Source organism: Symphalangus syndactylus, chromosome 9 (assembly GCF_028878055.3).
Source record: "Symphalangus syndactylus isolate Jambi chromosome 9, NHGRI_mSymSyn1-v2.1_pri, whole genome shotgun sequence".
NCBI lineage: Eukaryota > Metazoa > Chordata > Mammalia > Primates > Hylobatidae > Symphalangus > Symphalangus syndactylus.
Window position 1 is genome coordinate 47,602,507 of NC_072431.2, and position 22,175 is coordinate 47,624,681.

General features: G+C 35.3%; 1 protein-coding gene across 13 annotated transcripts in view; it reads right to left on the reverse strand.

The window, feature by feature from the left end:
• Positions 1-22,175, reverse strand: part of GALNT13 (polypeptide N-acetylgalactosaminyltransferase 13) — a 613,915-nt gene that overhangs the window by 578,065 nt on the left and 13,675 nt on the right. For all 13 annotated transcript variants that reach the window (XR_010122466.1, XM_055292091.2, XM_063646025.1 and 10 more), the window contains exon 2: positions 7,635-7,706. The gene's annotated coding sequence lies outside the window, so the exon portion shown is untranslated. The remainder of the gene's footprint in view (positions 1-7,634; positions 7,707-22,175) is intronic.

Consider the following 22,175-nt stretch of genomic DNA (forward strand, 5'->3'; position numbering starts at 1 on the left):
CCAGAACTTCCAGCACTATGTTGAATAGGAGCGGTGAGAGAGGGCATCCCTGTCTTGTGCCAGTTTTCAGAGGCAATGCTTCCAGTTTTTGCCCATTCAGTATGATATTGGCTGTGGGTTTGTTGTAGATAGCTCTTATTATTTTGAGATACGTCCCATCAATACGTAATTTATTGAGAGTTTTTAGCATGAAGGGTTGTTGAATTTTGTCAAAGGCCTTTTCTGCATCTATTGAGATAATCATGTGGTTTTTGTCTTTGGTTCTGTTTATATGCTGGATTATATTTATTGATTTGCGTATGTTGAACCAGCCTTGCATCCCAGGGATGAAGCCCACTTGATCATGGTGGATAAGCTTTTTGATGTGCTGCTGGATTCGGTTTGCCAGTATTTTATTGAGGATTTTTGCATCAATGTTCATCAAGGATATTGGTCTGAAATTCTCTTTTTTGGTTATATCTCTGCCAGGTTTTGGTATCAGGACGATGCTGGCTTCGTAAAATGTGTTAGGGAGGATTCCCTCTTTTTCTATCGATTGGAATAGTTTCAGAAGGAATGGTACCAGTTCCTCCTTGTACCTCTGGTAGAATTCAGCTGTGAATCCATCAGGTCCTGGACTCTTTTTGGTTGGTAAGCTATTGATTATTGCCACAATTTCAGAACCTGTTATTGGTCTATTCAGAGATTCAACTTCTTCCTGGTTTAGTCTTGGGAGGGTGTATTTGTCGAGGAATTTATCCATTTCTTCTAGATTTTCTAGTTTATTTGCATAGAGGTGTTTGTAGTATTCTCTGATGGTAGTTTGTATTTCTGTGGGATCGGTGGTGATATCCCCTTTTTCGTTGTTTATTGCATCTATTTGATTCTTCTCTCTTTTCTTCTTTATTAGTCTTGCTAGCGGTCCATCAATTTTGTTGATCTTTTCAAAAAACCAGCTCCTGGATTCATTAATTTTTTGAAGGGTTTTTTGTGTCTCTATTTCCTTCAGTTCTGCTCTGATTTTAGTTATTTCTAGCCTTCTGCTAGCTTTTGAATGTGTTTGCTCTTGCTTTTCTAGTTCTTTTAATTGTGATGTTAGGGTGTCAATTTTGGATCTTTCCTGCTTTCTCTTGTGGGCATTTAGTGCTATAAATTTCCCTCTACACACTGCTTTGAACGTGTCCCAGAGATTCTGGTATGTTGTGTCTTTGTTCTCGTTGGTTTCAAAGAACATCTTTATTTCTGCCTTCATTTCATTATGTACCCAATAGTCATTCAGGAGCAGGTTGTTCAGTTTCCATGTAGTTGAGCGGTTTTGACTGAGTTTCTTAATCCTGAGTTCTAGTTTGATTGCACTGTGGTCTGAGAGACAGTTTGTTATAATCTCTGTTCTTTTACATTTGCTGAGAAGAGCTTTACTTCCAACTATGTGGTCAATTTTGGAATAGGTGTGGTGTGGTGCTGAAAAAAATGTATATTCTGTTGATTTGGGGTGGAGAGTTCTGTAGATGTCTATTAGGTCCTCTTTATGTAGAGCTGAGTTCAATTCCTGGATATCCTTGTTAACTTTCTGTCTCGTTGATCTGTCTAATGCTGACAGTGGGGTGTTAAAATCTCCCATTATTATTGTGTGGGAGTTTAAGTCCCTTTGTAGGTCACTGAGGACTTGCTTTATGAATCTGGGTGCTCCTGTGTTGGGTGCATATATATTTAGGATAGTTAGCTCTTCTTGTTGAATTGATCCCTTTACCATTATGTAATGGCCTTCTTTGTCTCTTTTGATCTTTGTTGGTTTAAAGTCTATTTTATCAGAGACTAGGATTGCAACCCCTGCCTTTTTTTGTTTTCCAGTTGCTTGATAGATCTTCCTCCATCCCTTTATTTTGAGTCTATGTGTGTCTCTGCACGTGAGATGGGTTTCCTGAATACAGCACACTGATGGGTCCTGACTCCTTATCCAGTTTGCCAGTCTGTGTCTTTTGATTGGAGCATTTAGCCCATTTACATTTAAAGTTAATATTGTTATGTGTGAATCTGATCCTGTCGTTATGATGTTAGTTGGTTATTTTGCTCGTTAGTTGCTATAGTTTCTTCCTAGCCTCGATGGTCTTTACAATTTGGCATGTTTTTGCAGTGGCTGGTACCGGTTGTTCCTTTCCATGTTTAGTGCTTCCTTCAGGAGCTCTTTTAGGGCAGGCCTGGTGGTGACAAAATCGCTCAGCGTTTGCTTGTCTGTAAAGTATTTTATTTCTCCTTCACTTATGAAGCTTAGTTTGGCGGGATAGGAAATTCTGGGTTGAAAATTCTTTTCTTTAAGAATGTTGAATATCGGCCCCCGCTCTCTTCTGGCTTGTAGAGTTTCTGCTGAGAGATCAGCTGTTAGTCTGATGGGCTTCCCTTTGTGGGTAACCCGACCTTTCTCTCTGGCTGCCCTTAACATTTTTTCCTTCATTTCAACTTTGGTGAATCTGACAATTATGTGTCTTGGAGTTGCCCTTCTCGAGGAGTATCTTTGTGGCGTTCTCTGTATTTCCTGAATCTGAATGCTGGCCTGCCTTGCTAGATTGGGGAAGTTCTCCTGGATAATATCTTGCAGAGTGTTTTCCAACTTGGTTCCATTCTCCCCATCATTTTCAGGTACACCAATCAGACGTAGGTTTGGTCTTTTCACATAGTCCCAAATTTCTTGGAGGCTTTGTTCATTTCTTTTTATTCTTTTTTCTCTAAACTTCCCTTCTCTCTTCATTTCATTCATTTCATCTTCTATCAGCGATACCCTTTCTTCCAGTTGATCGCATCTGCTACTGAGGCTTCTGCATTCTTCGCGTAGTTCTCGAAACTTGGCTTTCAGCTCCATCATCTCCTTTAAGCCCTTCTCTCCACTGGTTATTCTAGTTATCCATTCTTCTAATTTTTTTTCAAAGTTTTTAACTTCTTTGCTATTGTTTTGAATTTCCTCTCGTAGCTCAGAGTAGTTTGATCGTCTGAAGCCTTCTTCTCTCAACTCATCAAAGTCATCCTCCATCCAGCTTTGTTCCGTTGCTGGTGAGGAACTGCGTTCCTTTGGAGGAGGAGAGGTGCTCTGTTTTTTAGAGTTTCCAGTTTTTTTGGTCTGTTTTTTCCCCATCTTTGTGGTTTTGTCTACTTTTTGTCTTCGATGATGATGATGTACAGATGGGTTTTTGGTGTGGATGTCCTTTCTGTTTGTTAATTTTCCTTCTACCAGACAAGACCCTCAGCTGCAGGTCTGTTGGAGTTTACTAGAGGTCCACTCCAGACCCTGTTTGGCTGGGTGTCAGCACCGGTGGCTGCAGAACAGCAGATTTTCGTGAGACCACAAATTCAGCTGTCTGATAGTTCCTCTGAAAGTTTTGTCTCAGAGGAGTACCCGGTTGAAAGAGGTGTCAGTCTGTCCCTACTGGGGGGGTGCCTCCCAGTTAGGCTGCTCAGGGGTGAGGGACCCACTTTAGGAGGCAGTCTGTCCGTTCTCAGATCTCCAGCTGCGTGCTGGGAGAACCACTACTCTCTTCAAAGCTGTCAGTCAGACAGGGACATTTCAGGCTGTGGAGGTTCTTGCTGAGTTTTTGGTTGTCTGTGCCCTGCCCCCAGAGGTGGAGCCTAGAGAGGCAGGCAGGCCTCCTTGAGCTGTGGTGGGCTCCACCCAGTTCGAGCTTCCTGGCTGCTTTGTTTACCTAAGCAAGCCTGGGCAATGGCGGGCGCCCCTCCCCCAGCCTCTTTGCCGCCTTGCAGCGTGATGTCAGGCTGCTGTGCTAGCAATCAGCAAGACTCTGTGGGCATAGGACCCTCCGAGCCAGGTGCGGGACACAATCTCCTAGTGTGCCGTTTTCCAGGCCCGCTGGAAAAGCGCAGTATTAGGACGGGACTGACCCGATATTCCAGGTGCCGTCTGTTTCCCCTTTCTTTGACTAGGAAAGGGAACTCCCTGACCCCTTGCGCTTCCCGAGTGAGGCAATGCCTCGCCCTGCTTCGGCTCGCGCACAGTGCGCTTCACCGACTGTCCTGAACCCACTGTTAGGCACTCCCTAGTAAGATGAAACCGGTACCTCAAGCAGAAATGCAGAAATCACCCGTCTTCTGTGTCGCTGGGGCTGGGAGCTGGAGACCGGAGCTGTTCCTATTCAGCCATCTTGGCTCCACCCCCCAGTAAGGATACATTATTTAAAGTTAAAACTATAATGAAAAGCAAGGAAGTAATTCCCACAAATATCAGGAATAATGTCATCCATGGGAAACTGATGGAAAGGAGGCAATGGCTGGCAGGCAGAAAAAGTATGATTGGAGATGCAGCAATTGTTCTATTTCTTGACCTGTGTGATGGTTACATGGGTCTTTACTTGTGAAAATCATTGCTCTGTCTCCTTAATGCGTAAAAATTCAAAGCAAAAAGCTTAAAAGAGCAATAATTATGTAGGTGAAATTGAAAAATAGAAAACTGTTACCTGAGATAAATTGTAATAAACATAACTTTTATTTAAAATTCACTGGTACCAAGAGCCATTTAGGTCATTTATCTCATTTAAGCTTTACAATATCCAGAAGACACAGTACTATTAATATCACATTTTGAAGGTACAGAGGCTGAGGCACAGAGAACATAAATAATTGACACAAAGTCACCCAGCAAATGGGCCTTATTTGGAATATGAATCAATGAGGCAGAATGGTCCTGGAGCCCATGGTCTTAAGCAGTACATTATTCTACTTCTCCAGTATATTAGGTTGATGCAAAAGTAATTGTAGTTTTTGCAAAGTAATGGCAAAAATGCAATTACTTTTACATCAACCTAATAGAAAAAGAGATACTCTATATGCTGAGTGTTATGTTTTTCCCTTGTCAAAATTAGTTTTGCATGATCGGTAAACTAAGTCTAAAATGGTGTTCTTTTATGGACCCAAGATATGAAATCTTTTTTTTTTTACTACTCTATCCTTGTTTCATTTTTAAGTTCTGCTAAGGAAGGAAGACAAATCAGATTAAGATGACATGTTTACTATCGTAACTTATAATTGAATAATATAATAAATTACTGTTGCTATTGCCCAACACACAAGTGAATATATACAAGAGATTTATCACTAACCATAAGGTACATTTCTCCCTAAAGGTCAAGATTTTTCTGCCTACCCAAAAACCTATCTAAAGAAAGGGTAAACTCTGTAAACAAAATATGTTTCTCCGATTATTGGCAACATCATTTTCCAGCTCAGTCACCCTGGAAGCTTCAGTTATTTTTTTAGAAAAATGATGGTACAGTGGTAAACTGCAATGACTCTGGAGCTTGACTAAATGGCCCCAAATGTCAGACATGGTATGTTTTACTTTTGTGACCTGGGACAATTTGCTTAAATGATGCCTCTCTCAGTTTCCTCTTGTACAAAATGGGGATGACATTAGTCATTAACATTTAAAACAACCCTGGTACTCAGTGAATCCTGCACAAGCATTAATTATTGCTATTACTCCCTGAACCTATTTACTTCCAAATAAATCTCACATGCTCCAACCTCTGGCAGTCCATCCCCACTGCTATGACCTTAGATCTTGCCCTCATCCATTCTTATCCCTCTACAAATGCTTAAAAGTTAATCTTTTTGCAACAAGTCTTCGAACTGCAATCCACTTTGAAGATATTACCAGAATAACTTTAAAAATACTTTTCTGTTCACAAGATTAGCCCTCACAAAATATTATCTCTCTATTTTTAATTACCTACCAATTAAATTCAAATTTCTTGAAGAGTTATCAGTATTTCCCACAACCTAGCACCAGCCTCATTTTCCAGTTATCTGTTTTTAGTCCAACATAAGAAACTTATTCTTGTGCCAAACTAATTAATTTGTCATTCATTGGGTGTGAAGTATGCCTCTTTACTTCTAAATGTTAGTATACCATTTTCTTGACTATTCTGTTAACATTTTCCACCTGCATCAAGATCTAGCCGAAATTCAATTTCCGTAAAACCTTGGACCAATACGGTTCAGAATTGTATCTCCTTTCTGAGGTCTCCTATAATGGCTTCTTTTTTTTACACATCTGTGCATTTTATTATTTCTCAAATTATTTAAAATGGCTTTTAAATTGTATTAGTTTATACCATTTTCATGATGTAACTTCCCATAGCCTCTGTTTTATTTATATGAGGGTATAGCTTATTTCCTCAAACTAATGACGAAGTTTCCTTGAGAGTTCTTTTTGTCTTTCTCTCCCACTTGCTCTAGTCCTTCCTAACACAGTACCTCTCACGTTTAGGAGCATGAACTATTAATTGAACCAAATGAAATAAAATTTCTAAACAAAATCACTAGTTTTTGTCTTCCAGAGGTCAAATCTAGAAATGGAGACTTCCTCCCTTCATTCTCATCCCTCTGTAAATTCTTCAATCTGAAAACCAAAAGTAGTGTGGGAGCATGAACGATTTAATCCATTCAATTTTAGAGCAATAATCTTTTAAATACTAGTAATTCTGAAAATGTCCCCAGATAAAATGTTGCTGATGATTTGTTTCAAGAAATAAAGTGTACAGGGGTTAGAACCAATGGATGGCTAACGTGAAAGAATTTGAAGATCACCAGAGTCCAAAAGGGAAAGCATCAATGTGGCCAGTGTGATGTAAAGGATAGTACTATGAACATTACACATCTGAAGATAATAAAGAGGGAAGAGAATGGTAAGTCAAGCTCAGTTCTTCATTGCAATCTTTTCTTCACTGCAAAAAGCAGCTAAAAAGGACTGCAAGAAAAGGGTGTGGTCAGCCACTGCAAATTCTGAAAAGTATAATAGAAGAGTAAGATACTGTATCTGCCATTAGGGGAGGGGCTGTTATATATTTTCAAGTTTTCTCTAATCAAACAGCATTTTGTTCAAGGCAACTCATTTTGGGTTGCTGATTGGTTCTATTGACACTAAATATAAGGCAATTGTTATTTTTTTAAATTTGAAATTCAATCATAAAATACTCATTTACTCTGATGGGTAGTGTTGGCCAGAGCACTTCATCAGGGCAGAGGCATATTTCTCTACAATGACAATTTCTAGCCTGACAGCCAAACAAGAACACAATCCCACTCACAATAACCCCCAAAAGAATAAAATACCTAGGAATACAGCTAACCAAAGAGGAGAAAGTTCTCTACAAAACACTGGTCAAAGAAATTAGACATGGCACAAATAGAAAAACATCCCATGCTCATGGACAGGAGGAATCAAGGTTGATAAAATGGCCATGATGTCCAAAGCAATTTACAGATTCAATACTATTCCTATCAAACTGCAAATGATATTGTTCATATAATTAGGAAAAACTATTTTATAATTCATAAACCAAAAAAGAGCCAAAATAGCCAAGGCAATCTTACGCATAAAGAAAAAACTAGAGGTATCACATTACAGGACTTCAAACTATACCACAGGGCTGTAGTAACCAAAACAGCAAGGCACTGATACAAATAAAGACACACAGAACAATGGAACAGAATAAAGACCCCAGAAATAATGCTGCACACATACAACCTTCTGATCTTTAACAATGTTGACAATATCAAAGACTGTAAATAGAAATGGGTTCTTTTATGACTGTCTGCCAAATTAATCAAACATGACTGCAATTGAGTAGAAAAATAAAAATATTACTTACTGTATGTGGCACTTAGCAATTTCAAAATGATTTTCAAACATTCATCCTCAAAATGCTTCTACAAAAATGCATCTGTGGAGGAAGAAAAAAATCCAAAAGAGTAAACAATTTGTCAAGGTCACAGAAAAACTAATACAGACCAACACAAGCTTAAACACTATACACTGTAACGTACTAAAATAGGTTTTGCAAAATGTAGACTATACATCTAGCAAAGTACAATGGGCTGATGAACAGAAATATTCCCAACTATATGCAAATATTCTAAAACATCAGTCAAGGAGGACACTTTGAAAAAAGAGGTAAGAGAAGTCTGCATACTAGCTTCATATTATATGCAAGAAACACAGTGGCCCCAGAATATCGGCAGAACGGCATAAAAGTAATTCAAAAATATGAGATGTTCATAAGTAAATATACTTGAAGAGTTGAGGTGATTATCCAAATATTTCAAGTTTTTAAAAGGTACTATTATCTGATATATGAGGATCACTGAGTTAGAAAAGAATTTTGCTTGATTTATCCAGAGAGTTGCACCAATTCACTTTGTAATTGCATTTAAATTCTAATTGAAATCCATGCACTGAGAAAAACGCAGGCATGAGACCTGCATACCTCACAAAAATACACAAACAGGTCCATTCTCTGTGTTTCAGAATATCAATGTGATTATAAGGAGAAAGTGGTTTAATCAAGCATTATTAATTAATTTGTTTTACAGTAGGGTTTTGAAAGAGCATATTGATTTTGAATCTCAAAATATTTCAAATTAAATGGGTTTTATGCTACTGAGTATATACAGTGCTATAAAATAACTGTTCAAAGAAATATAATAAAATACAACCTAATGAAAATTATCAGAAAAGCTGGGCTCAAACCAGCTTTTCTGACCTGGGTTTCATCTTACTGCAATATCTGCTAGTTTCTAGGTTGCATCCAGAGCAGAGATTGAAAACTGGGGGCATGAAAACCAAATCTGGCTTACTGATATATTTCGTTTGTCCCACACCATGGTTTTTAAAATATTACACAATATTCAAAAGCAGATTTCTCATAAAAAAAATCCTCGTATGTAGCTTTTTCGAAAAAGTTAAGACTTTTATAAGGCTGGACTCAGGTATGGAACAGAAAAATGGTTGCCCCTCTTAGGTAGCACAAGTTTTCGTACTCATCTACTTTCTGCTTTTACAAACCATCTTTTACTCTGACAATTTTAAATACTGGAGTGTTTTGCACCAGATCCAAGCCCTCCTTTATTAAGAATTGCCATCATTTTTTTTTTTTTTTTTTTTTTTTTGCTGTGAAACTGGAGGAAGAATTTACCTTTATTATTCTCAAAAAACTCATTTTGTCAATTGAAATAACCACTTATAATACTACCTTTCACTAGATTCCTATAATCAGATGCTACTGATTGGTTATCTTATCTTATTCTATATACACGTTTCAAAATTTTGTGGGTTTGAATTTTTATTTTTTAAATATATATTTGATCATTTTCATAGCTAAGGGAAAAATATTACAAACATAATTGATTAGTACATCATCAAGTGAAAGAATAAGTGACCTCAAATAATAATTTTACATTTATCATGGACATGTCTTTCAGAGAGCTATTTCCTGGATTGATAGGTATACTATGTAACAAAATAATTATGATACATTAAACACTTCAATTTAATTGGATAAACTGGATTAAGATAACACTAGCAGCTAAAGGTAAAGCTATACAATCCACAAATTTTGGTTAAATAATGGCATATTGCAATTGTCTTCAAATATCAATACATTTTGCAGAATGCATAAAAATATGGACTGCCATTCTGAGGAACTCAGGTAGTAGGAGCCACCTAAATCTGAAACTGTACACATATCCTAAAAAATACATACACCTAACAAAAACAAACTAAAATACACAAATCCAAATCCTTCAGCACAACTGGAAGCTGGAGAATAATAAACATGTCAGACTATATGTAAACAGAAAATTAGACACCAATTTCTAACAGAGCTATCTTTCAAGCTCCCACTATATACAGAGATATACGGGGTCCAGAAAAACTGTGAAAAAGGTAAAGGAAACCAGAATTCCTAAGAGTGACATGAAAATCACTCACAAAAAATCCACTCAACCTATGAAAATTCTGAAAAACTCTTCTGGCCTATTAGAACATGGACACAGAGAGAAGACTTAAAAATACATGAAATTTGAGGTGGCATTTTTTTCTGGAAGAAAAGCAAGTAAGGCATTTATAAAATGATGGGAATATGTCAAAAGGACACAGGTCCTAGCTTCAAGAGGCTTTTACTGGTTTAATCTGGGACAATTGGGAAATAAATAATTATTGTAATGGATTAAAATGTATTAAGGAAAATATAATAAAGTATGAAATTAAGAAGGGAAAACTCTTTCTTCGAGTATAATGTCACCTACAAAGTATAGACGGACTGATGGAGTTAGAAAACCACCATAATATTTTAGGTACCTGAATCAGTAAAGAAAACATCAGTGGATTAGCGCCAGTACATGAAAGTGTGATGACAAGCATGGTATTTCCAGTCTAAAAGTATCTTCCTACAAATTACTTATTAATTACAATGGGGAAAAAAGTAACTAGCAGTGGAGAAACTTGGCAGAGACCACCTTAACAAATTGATCAAAGATGACATCATCTATAATCACACAAATACGACATGCCTCCAAGTATGATGCACTTGAGAAGAACACAACATCACTTTTGTGGTATGCCTGGCAAAAATGCAAAACAGAATTAACCATTAGGAAACATTCAGTAAAGCCAAATTGAGAATATTGCACTCCATATCTGATTTGAACTCTTCTAATGCCCAAGTAATTAGACTGAGGAAATGTTCCAGATAAAAGGACTTTCAATGATAAGACAACAAAATACACCTGGGATCCTAGATATATACTGTGAGTTATACAATACAAGTAATATTTTGTGAATATTGAATTAAAAATTATACACTGGTTATAGAGGGCAATATTCTTATTCTTAGGAAATGTACACTTAAACACTTCAGTTAAGGAAGCATGATGTCTGCAACTTATTCTCAAATGATTCAGGAAAAAAATGTGGTGTGTCTACGCGTGTGTGTGTGTACACGCGTACACACGCGCACGTGGGTATATAGAGAGAAAGCACACACAGAAATGAAGCAAAAGAGGCAAAATTGTAAACAACTGTTGAATCTGAATAAAAGGTATTCTTAAACACAATTCTTGTAAATTTTCTGTACATTTGAAAGTATGTCAAAATTTAAAATTATGCAACAAGGTAAAAATAAAAATAAAAGGTTTTATTTTAATCTAGACATTTATATTTGGAAATTACAGAATAATATTCAAACATACATTGAGACAGTATTTTTAAGAAGAGAACGACAGACACTGGGTCCTATGTGAGGCTGAAAGGTAGGAAGAAGGTGAGGATAAAAAAAGTACCTATCGGGTACTATGCTTATTACCTGGGTGACAAAATAATCTGTACACCAAACCCCTGTGACACACAATTAGCCTATATAACAAATCCGCACATGTACCCTTGAAGCTAAAATAAAAGTTAAAAATAAGCAAATCAGAAAAAAAGTAAAGGTTAAAAAATAATTCAAAATCATAAATGTTTTTGAATAATTAGTATAGTGAGAAATCCAGTGATAGCTTACATACTACATATCATATAGTGTTTATGTATATACAATTTACATCTTCATATATATTTAATATTTATATATTTAGATTAAATGAAAGATACATATTTACTCATAACTTACATATTGATATATACCCATTAAATATATGAAATACAGGAGAATGAGAACAAACGTAAAATTTACTTTAGAGTTTTAAAATAAACCACACGAACAACATTACATTATAGTCAACAAATTAGGCAAAGTAAAGTTAAATAATAAAATGATAATCAAAAAATAAGTGAAAGTAGTCAGGACTTAAAGAAAAAAGACAAAAGCTTATTAGTCTTTAAAGATTACCAGTATAAGTGGTTTTTCCTTATACAACTAGTTTTCTAAATCAAAAGTTGCAAGATTTTTTTTAATTTAGGAAAAAACATAAAAATATAAAATCATCCTTAATTCCACAAACAACTATCCTGTTCTTACTCGCAGATTATTATTTAAAGAATTATATCATATAAACTATTTTATGATTATATCCTCTTTTTACTGAATTGTGAATTTCTTGTGTGACAATATCATTTTTTTATCATTACACTGCAAGATCACTGATTAATATCCTGTTGCTATGGCATGCCATCATTTACTTATTTTCTGAATATAAATTATCATCAAAAATTTGTGGCAAAAAGAAGTTACTGTGAAGGTCCTTGTATATATCTTCTGCCACAGCATGATTGTTTCCTTAGGATAAAATGCCGAGAACTGGGATTTCTGGGTCAAGTAGCATGAGACTGTTAAAACTTGTTAACCCCTATTTTATTAAACTGATACACCCAACTTTCCTATTTGACCATCTTCCAAATCAGGTTATATTTTACAATTACTGCAGCCAGTTGTAATTACTGCAATTACAATTACTGCAACACAGTCATGACAAAGTGTTTGTTGCCTGCTGATGCTCCAACTTGACCCTAGTTCTGCATATTGTCACGCCTTCATTTGAGTTGTATGTACTCTAGGTATTCTACATGTTGAGTTTAATTACCTTTTAAAATGTCTTCTAAAAGATTACACAAAAAGGTAACACTGAAATGAAAAATTGTTTATATGGAAAGGCATGGAAACAAAGCAACTTTAGCAAAATAATTATTCGTTTTGTTGAGCTAAAAAAAAGAAAAATGCTCACTAATAGAGGAAGATGTGTTACAATCTTGAAACTCAGAACATAGAAAAAAAATGGTCATTACAGGATAAGAGATGTAATTAAGGCAGGAAACACTACAAATCCCCCTGAACAATACAACTATTCCAGGTCTCATCACCAATTTATAGCAACAATGTGTCAAAACGCCTCAGCAACACTAGACTAGATATTACCATTTTTAATGTCATTTTAATCAGTGATTCTCATAGCCAACTTATTTCAGTCCCTTTTTTTTAATTCCCATGTTCACTTTAGATTCCTGCAAATTCCCACAGATTTAGCAATTTTCCTAGTCTGTAGATTCCACATTTTGTATTATTAAATTATGGAGATTATTACAAATATTATTCAGTATAAGTCCCCAATAAACACTTTTAGTCTTGCTTTGTTTGCCCTACCAGGTCACTGATTCAGGGACAAGTAACAAGCTATGCCTCCCTTTACACAAGACTACATAGTCTTTGCTGGTTGATCAGAACATCATGTCAGACAAAAACTAAACCTTACCGAAGTACAGAGACATGAACTTTTTGTCCTCTCATATTTAAGTTCTGTTATTGTGTCAGAGAAGAAAATTACATTAACTCTGAGTTATTTACTTCTTTCAGACATGTTGGCTGTTACCCCATTTTTTCTGCTCTTAGAAGTGTATGGAAATCAATCATCATTTTGTCTTATTATTTTCACAAATATCAAAGCAAACCGATTAATCTATAACTTCTAAAGTCATCCCTAGTATGTCCTCCCTCTTTTCCTCCCTCCCTGTCACCCCCATCTCTCTCTCTCTTTTAATTTGACCTTCAAGGCCATTAACTCCCTTGCACATTTTCTTACTGTAAATACTACTCGATAACGATCTCATATTTTCGATCATAGGCATGACAAATCAGGATCCTCTGATTTGTACACAACCAATATTTAAACATAATCTCTCTGTAGTCCATTAGCCAATTTATATCACTGCATAATTCCATATCCAGTCTCTACATCATGGTTAGATGCCACGTTGTTGCATTTCCTAACTGAACACTCTATCATCCATTCCTCTTTTTTATTCATCCAGTTGGGGAGAGGCCAGAGACCTGTGGGTTCTCAAGTGGGGTCTCAAGAGATTCAAGTGGGTTCTCTGTCAATTCTTTGTTCCCTTTGTTTTATTTCATTTTTTTTCATTGAATGTTTAAAGAAGTGGCCAAATGATTGTTCCAAGCAGTCACCAGCCTACATGAAGGGTGTTCAATGACAGCTCCTTCACCACTGGCCCCTCTCTACCTGAAGAAACAGGAGAAAATATTGGCTGTACTGTCTTCTGGGATGAAAACTGGAACACTTCTGCTTTATTCACTGCACTCCATTCCCAGTAAACACACAATAAAGCATGGCACAATTTATACCTTTTGCTTCATTATTTCCTAGTTTCTGAAGAAATGCTGCCTTTTCCTTTGCATACCCTTACTTTTTGACCCATTCCACTTCCATCAAGTTATTCTAAGATGTAATTAGATATACAGGCAAAATTTCATGTTCAAAGTACTTTATCAGTGTCATTTATAATGCTATAATTTTAAATCCATAAAAGCAACAATTAGAGATCAACTAAGTAAATTATGGCTTGTCCATATGATGAAATGCCATGTAGTCATAAAAATAATGTCCCAAATAATATTTATTTATATGCCAAAATCTAATCTCCAAAACAATATCAATAATTTCTAAAATAATATGGAGAATAAAGTTGTTTTGTAAATAATTACATAATTTACATATATGTAAATATATGTGCCTATATATGTATATAAATTCAGTTTAACAATTCACTATACAGTGAAATGTTAAAGTTGTTACGTCTAAATGGTGTAAAAATGTAAGTAATTTTCATATTCTTTTTTACATTTTTTCTAATTTTCCAAATGTTCCACAAAAAAATACATATCATGTTATAATCCAAAAAAATACTAGTTTAAAAGCTGAAAGTGAACAAAACCAACAAAGTGCATTGGTAAGAACCAATTACACAGCTATAAGTTAGGCAGGACTTCAACATTAAGAGAGCTGGAAAATAGTACAAACAAAGTTGCAACATAAGTAAGAAACAAAATCAATTTTCCAAAAGTTAAGAAAACATGATTTTTTGACGAATGTGGTTGAACCTGAAAGGTGCCTCGCCAGTGTCTAATCTCTCCTCTCTTAGCTGCTATTGGCACATTTATGCTCTTTGACCTTTGCCTGTTTGAAATGTAGTTATAATGATTGGAACCCTGACAGCTATTTTGAGTGCAAGAATCCTAGAATGAATGCAAGAATCCAAGATCTCTGGTAACATTACAGAGGTCATCTTAGCAGACTACCAACATCAAGACTTCATATTTTGTGAGGGAAAAATAAAGTACCAATTTCTTTAGGCCACTCTGGATACACACTGAGCACAATTCCTAAATGATACACATTATCTAAGAATTTGCAGATAAAATTAAAGAATTTTTTGACATGGGTTTAATGAGTATTTGGCTAGCATATATTAGGGTTCACATGTCAAATCATATTTAAAATGAAGACAGAGGACAGAAATGGAAAGAATTAACAGTTGGAAAATTAGAATACATTAAAAATTACCCAAATAACTTATATTTCATTAAAAAAGTTTAGTAGTTTATTTTTAGTAATGTGAAAAGTTATTTTTAAAATTATAGGTCGAGAAATAGCTTTAACAGTACCAGAAGAGCTTATGCTACACTGTAAAATTTAATTTCTAGAAATTAAAGATTGCTTAGATATTAATTTTGTCTTTTTGTTTTTTAAGTGAAGACATTTTTGAACATCTTTAAACCTAACTTTAAATCTGGGGCCTTTCAAATAAAGGTCCAACTAGAAGTGTGCTATTAATATGGGATGGAAGAAATTTTTTTTTTTTAGCATACTCTTGGACCCATGATTTTGATAAATTTGTAGTGATTATCATTGCCAGAGGTTATGTTAATATTTTTATATCCTCATTATATTCCAGAAAAAGATACAAGGCATGTCACAAAGATTCATTCAATAGAGCATCATTAAATTCATAGCCCTTTATCCTACTGCATCAATATTTAACAATTTTTCAAGACATTTATAGAATGAATGGTTGTATTACGACTTTGGTAGGTCTCAGAGGAACAATGAGAAATGTGATGTCTCCATTGTGAAAAAGCTTATCATCTAAAATGAGAGACATGTTAGGGCACCACTATGATAACAGGTTGAAAGTTAGCAAGAGCAATAGGACCAAGGTTCTATGGGAACACAGAAAATAGAATAATTTTGCCTTGGGGATTTGGAGAAATCCTTCAAAAAGGATTTGCTCATGTGAGCTGATCTTTGAAATGAGCAGCTAGGTAATTCAAGGCTGCAAAGCAATGTGAGCAAAGAAACAATCACGGACTTCTATGATAAGTCCAGGTAACAGAGAATCAATTCAGTGAATCCTGAAAATAGATTAAGAGGGGGTAAAAAGTGAGATGCAAGGCCAAAAAGGTCATTTGGAATAGATCTCTAGGAAGGGCCTTGAATGATATGCTAAAGAATTTGAAATTTAACCTGTAGAGCTTTTGAAGGTTTTTAACACCCAGGAGTTACTTGCTCATTCAGAGACCCCTCTATTGACAATGTATTTAACAAACCAGTGATGAGGCATAGTTTTATTTTAGAGAAACATATTAGTCTTGGGTTTAGATTAAGCACAACCTTGACTGAGGGCTGGCAGGAGTGACAGAATCGGCCCTTGAGATCCTTTTCAATCTTAAACCCTGTGACTTATGTCTCCTGCAAAGGAAACAATTTCCAGGCAAATTCTTATAAATGACCTAAGTGGCAGAACTCTGAAGCCACTTGGGTGAAAATCTCAAAGGCGCCGTGATTTCAAATACCAAATGAGTTTGACAAGAAGCATATAAAGTGCACAATCTCTGACTAGCTAACAATGGAATTTGAGAAGAAAAAAAAAGTCACACGGAAGACATTCTTATAGCAAGTGGAAGTTTAGTTTCAACTATCCTACTGGGAAAGCCAGATAAAAATTTGACTGACCTAAATCCTTTTTGGCCTGCATCATTTTGCAAAGTAGCCTCTACTGCTCTGGAAGGCCCAAGGGACCTATCTGGACATATGCAATCTAATTAAATGCATGTAGTTAAATGCATGTAGTAAGGACTTAATTGTGTAGCGCATTTTGCTAGGTACAGCACAAAAAGAATTCTGTAAGACTGCCTTCCTGGATTTTCTAACCTACAAATAGCAAATAGATGTAGATATACATCTATAGTTTAGGTAGAAAAAAGAATTTATTCAAGTATAGGAATAGGCAAAATTATATATACCAACAATGAATGCTTCATGAGCATCAATAAATAAGTGGAACAACACCTTGATTAGCTCCATTTCAAGGGGAACCACAGTTAAGGTTCAGAGAGTAAATGCCAGTGACCAGATCTCACTCCTGAGACCTACTGGAAGGGAAAAGAAAAGCTCTGCTCTATTCAGGTTTAACAGCTCTAAACGGCAAGGTCAGTCAAGCAGTCTGAGGCACAGCATGTCACAGGAGTGATGTGCTGAAGAAAGAAGAAACAAACCAGCCACCGCACAGCATGAGTCTGGGGATACAAGCTCCTTTCTTTTCCTTTCGTTTTCTCTGCTGTTTTTGTTGCTGTTGTTGTTGTTGTGTCATTCTAACAAGGGCATTTAGCCTTACAGAGGGAGACTCAGATACAGGTGTCAGCTAAAAGGCAGGAACTCATACAATTTCTAATAAATAGAAGGTGTGAACCTGGATTGAGAAAACAACACATGAAAAAGTTTTAAGTTGGGGTGCAGTGTGAATTTTATCCCTGAGACCAAGTACATTGTGTATGAGATCAGAATTCTTAAGTCCCCTGAGTGATTGGTTTGATGGCAATCAGCCAAGTATATCATGAGATCAGAACTGTTGATACTAACAAAACTCCCTGTCCTTGAACCCCTGCACAGTGGTAAGTGAATGAATGAGGCACATATTTTCCCATAAAATACAACCATAAATAACATAATATGAACACATTTACTAAAAAACACAGAAAAGGAAAACTAAAAATTCTACAAAATAACAACATGTAATTTATACATTTGTAATTCATGATTCATACATTTGGAACATTGTTCATATAGAGAGACGATTTTTATGTTTGTTTACGGTACAAAGAGGCCCTTTCTTGATAGAATAGCCTTATGAAAACATGTAGCTCTATTTCGCAGTTGTTACTCTTTCCTGATTGAGAAAATAATTCTCGGAAGCAGGAATGAGAGAACAATTATCTTGATAGTATGAGACTTCAGTAGGGCAGACACTTCACAGGAAGCAAGCAGAAGTGCAGACACACCCACAAAACTAAATTTTGGCCAGTGGACCCCCAGGGTTTTATAATTGTGAAAAGCATTCAATAATTCCATGCCATGAGCATGAACCTGCTGCTGAAAACCCACTGGTAAGTATGTATCTCAATAAATTGGAAGTGCCTGATCTTGCATTTACATAGTACCTTGAACTATGTAGATCTCCAAATCACTGGCTAAATTTATTAATTGATTCTGTATTAATGTATTAATTATGTATGCTGACTGCTTAAGCAGGAATCATTTCACATACCAATAAATATTAAAATGTATTTATTTTAAATATTAAAATGTATATATTAAAATGTAGCAGCATTTTATTGGCCCACAATTTTATACACCCAGTTACTGTGAGATGTAGGCCTCTGGCCAAATAAAAGTGTATCAGTATTTAGTGAATTACAATAAAATGACAAGTGCATATAATACAACATGATTAAAATCACATAATAAAATTTTTCAATGGTAAGTAATAAGTACATATGAGATTTTATAAAATGCAAACAGGCAGAAAGTAACTCCCACTACATGTAGGAGTTTTAGAGTGTGTTAATGTGGGGTGAGGAAGGATAAAAGGGTGTCAGGAAGGCTTTGAGGTTGGTTAAAAACTTAAAACTACTGATTAGAACCTAACAAGAAAGTATACTGAATGTAAGTTTTGGGATAAGGAGTGGTTTTTTAAAAAAATCCACCTGGCAAAATTTAATTTGATCTAATATAAGGTCAAAATAAACTCTAGAGTTAATGAAGCAACTGAAAGTCAAGAATGAATCTGAATTATAAAATAAGATCAATAATTTATACTTAGCTTTACTGGTGTCCAAGGCCAAGATCTTGGAGGACCACACTTAAAAACTGCCAGGAAACTTAGAAAAATGAAAAATCAACTTTCCGTAGGAGCGCTTTGGAGAAAAGCGCACACACAGGTAGTTTGCATCAACTCTGCCCTGTGCTAGAAAACAGTATATCTTTGATTTCATGCTTGTGAAAAATACATTGCAAAATTAATCATATTGCTAAATATTTTATAAGTATGTAAAACATCTTTTGTGACTTACTAACTTCCAAGGTACTTGGTGTTGAATAAAATGAAGACTATTCTGAAAGTGAATTTACAGGATTAATTATCAATTGACTATCACTCTATAAATAATTATAATTGGTGTAATATGTTGGCAGATAGATGCAACAATACAAGAAAATGAATCAATTGTCTGTCTGTGACTACATGTAACCTTGACTGAAAATGGTTAACCTCATGCATGGTCCCCAGAATTGGCAGGAGTTAGTACTTGATTTTAAATACAGTTTATGTAGAAATTGTTTACAAAGTTATTGAAGCTTGTAACAAAATTTTATTTTTAATTACTTTTAAAATATATTCAAGTGGCACACAAAACTCCAAGATGGAATGAAACAGGAGCACTAAGGAAATGCAAACAACTGAGGACCCAACATTATTTTACGCAGCACTAGAAAATGGCTTGAATCACATGGGAAAAGTTCTAATAGGTTTCAAAAATAATTTATTTACTTGCAATATGAAACATTTTTTAAACACAGATAAATACAATACTATTTAATAACCTATAATGTCCTCATATAATAAACTCACAAAGCATAATGCAATTTATTCCTATACCAGCATTTTTTTAAATAACTATTTTATTTTACTGAATATGTTTTTGGAGCTGAGGAAGTTATAGGTTACATTTAAAACTTAGTCCTTGTACATTTCAACATTCTGCAAATGATTTGGAAATAAATCAAAAACAGTATGATGCATCATTAAATTCTCACCAGCAGTTTATTAATTTATGTATAATTATCATTTGCACAAATTATTATGAAGGAAATGACAAAATACCAGTGCTTAAAACATATTCTCCTCACTTGATAAGAAAAGAGAACTGGAATTCAAATATTTCTAAATAGGATATCAATTACAATTTGTTATTTCAAATTATGCTTTCTTCTACATTAAAAAAGTAGAAAGTCTCCAAATAAGCATGTATAAAAATCATTAAGAACTAGACATCACATACCGAAAATAAAATCTGTGTCTTTAAAGAATAAAAAATATTAAATGTTTCATCTTTTTCATTCAGAAATGAAGGGTGGGATGGCAATGTTTTAAAATGTTCTCTATTTTCCATACTTACACACACAAAAAGCATTGATCTTTCCATTTCTCTAAGGCTCTTCCACAAGAAAAACAACATAGTCAAAGCAGATCAAATAACTAAGGGGGAAATGCAAGATGGCTGTCACTTAACACAGAACACCCAACAAAAATCAGCAGTGATGTTGGAAATTCCCAAATAGATGATATTTACCATCCTTGTTCTCAGCTAGATGCACTTTTTTGCAAAGTAGTATGTCATTGTTTAGCATTATGTATAATGTGTATAATATCATAGTATTTATTGTGAAAGGAATGCACCTTTGCCTTCACACATTTATCTTCCCTTCTCTCTTAAGTAAGATTTCTCAATATTTCACTAACACAGTTTTACTGTTTCTACTTCACTTGCCTTCAGTCCCATCTTTAACTCTTATTTATTTATTGGCACTTGGGGCCCAATTTTGCAGTAACTCCTTGCAATAACTCTTCTAGGTCTGAGATTTTATTTCGAAAATCAGTTAAGCAGGCCAAATTTACTAGGCACCTGTCACACTAGATACCAAGAGAGGACCATTGAAGAGGAGATACACAAATAACAGCTCACATTTATTCAGCACCTGCTAAGTGCCAAGCACAACAATCAGTACATTATATGCATTGTCACCTCAACCCTCATGTCATTACAATTACAAGGTGGATGAGAATATCTAGCTCACAGTGCTGTGAGAATTAAATGAGTTAATATTATGGAAAGCACTTAAAAGAGACCTTCTTGCACAGTAAGAGACCTGGGTTGTATTCATGTTAGCTACTATGACTATTATCTCCATTTTAAAGATGAGGTAACTAAGTTCCATGCAGGCGATGTAACTGTCTTCTGTCATACTTCTAGTAATTAGATATAAGAATTTTTAAACTACATTTTTGTGATTCCAGGCACCACAAAATTAAACTTGTGTCTTTAATACTTAATTGTGTTTTACTGTCTCCTCCTAATTTGAATCTCTATATTTGTCTTATCTTAGAATGAAGAGGAAGTTAATACACTAAAAGGTCCTAATTAATTGCCAAGAACTTCAACTTTAATATGTAACTTAATGGACCCCAGATTCATCAACCACATAAAATAACAGGACAAAAGAGCTCTAACTGCCCACAAGTTACTGTCCTCAAATCAAGATCACCCAGAAAATGGTAAAATGAGGTGACCAAGAGAGACTGTAATTACAGACTATCAACAGAAAACAGATATTCACAGCTTTAAAGAGTGCCTCTTCCTATGTCCATGTGTTCTCATTGTTCAATTCCCACCTATGAGTGAGAGCATGCGGTGTTTGGTTTTTTGTCCTTGCTATAGTTTGCTGAGAATGATGGTTTCCAGCTTCATCCAGGTCGCTACAAAGGACATGAACTCATTATTTTTTATGGCTGCATAGTATTCCATGGTGTATATGTGCCACATTTTCTTAGACACAGGAAGGGACATCACACACTGGGGCCTGTTGTGGGGTGGGGGGAGTGGGGGAGGGATAGCATTAGGAGATATACCTAATGTTAAATGACGAGTTAATGGGTGCAGCACACCAACATGGCAAATATATACATATGTAACAAACCTGCACGTGTGTGTACCCTAAAACTTAAAGTATAATTTTAAAAAAAAGTGCCTCATTGTTAATTTGTTTTTTTTCTCAGTTCAGAATCCCCTATCCTTTTATACTATAAAAGACTATGTTTTACCACATAAATTAAATATTTTTTCTCAGTTTTCCACAATACATTTTTGTGGTATACGTATCCTACACTATGGGGGTAAACTTGGAAACTTCTTCATTTCTCTCTCTCTCTCTCTATTTCTATCCATAGGAAGCTAACTATGATTATTTTTTAGTTTGCTGATTCATGTTCATAGTTAAGAATGCTAAAGCATGAACATATACACAGCAACAACTGGCAGGTTAGTAAATTCTTTTGTGGGAACTACCCATATGTTCACATTAATTAGGAATAGCTAGTATCTGTACAGCAATTATTTTGATCAGCTACAAAATTAGTGTTAGCCCAAGGATACTAAGGAGTCAACCTTTCAAGAGCAGCTGCTGATCTGAGATGGCAATATCTTCACATCTGTGAACACTGAAATGGCCATCCTTCA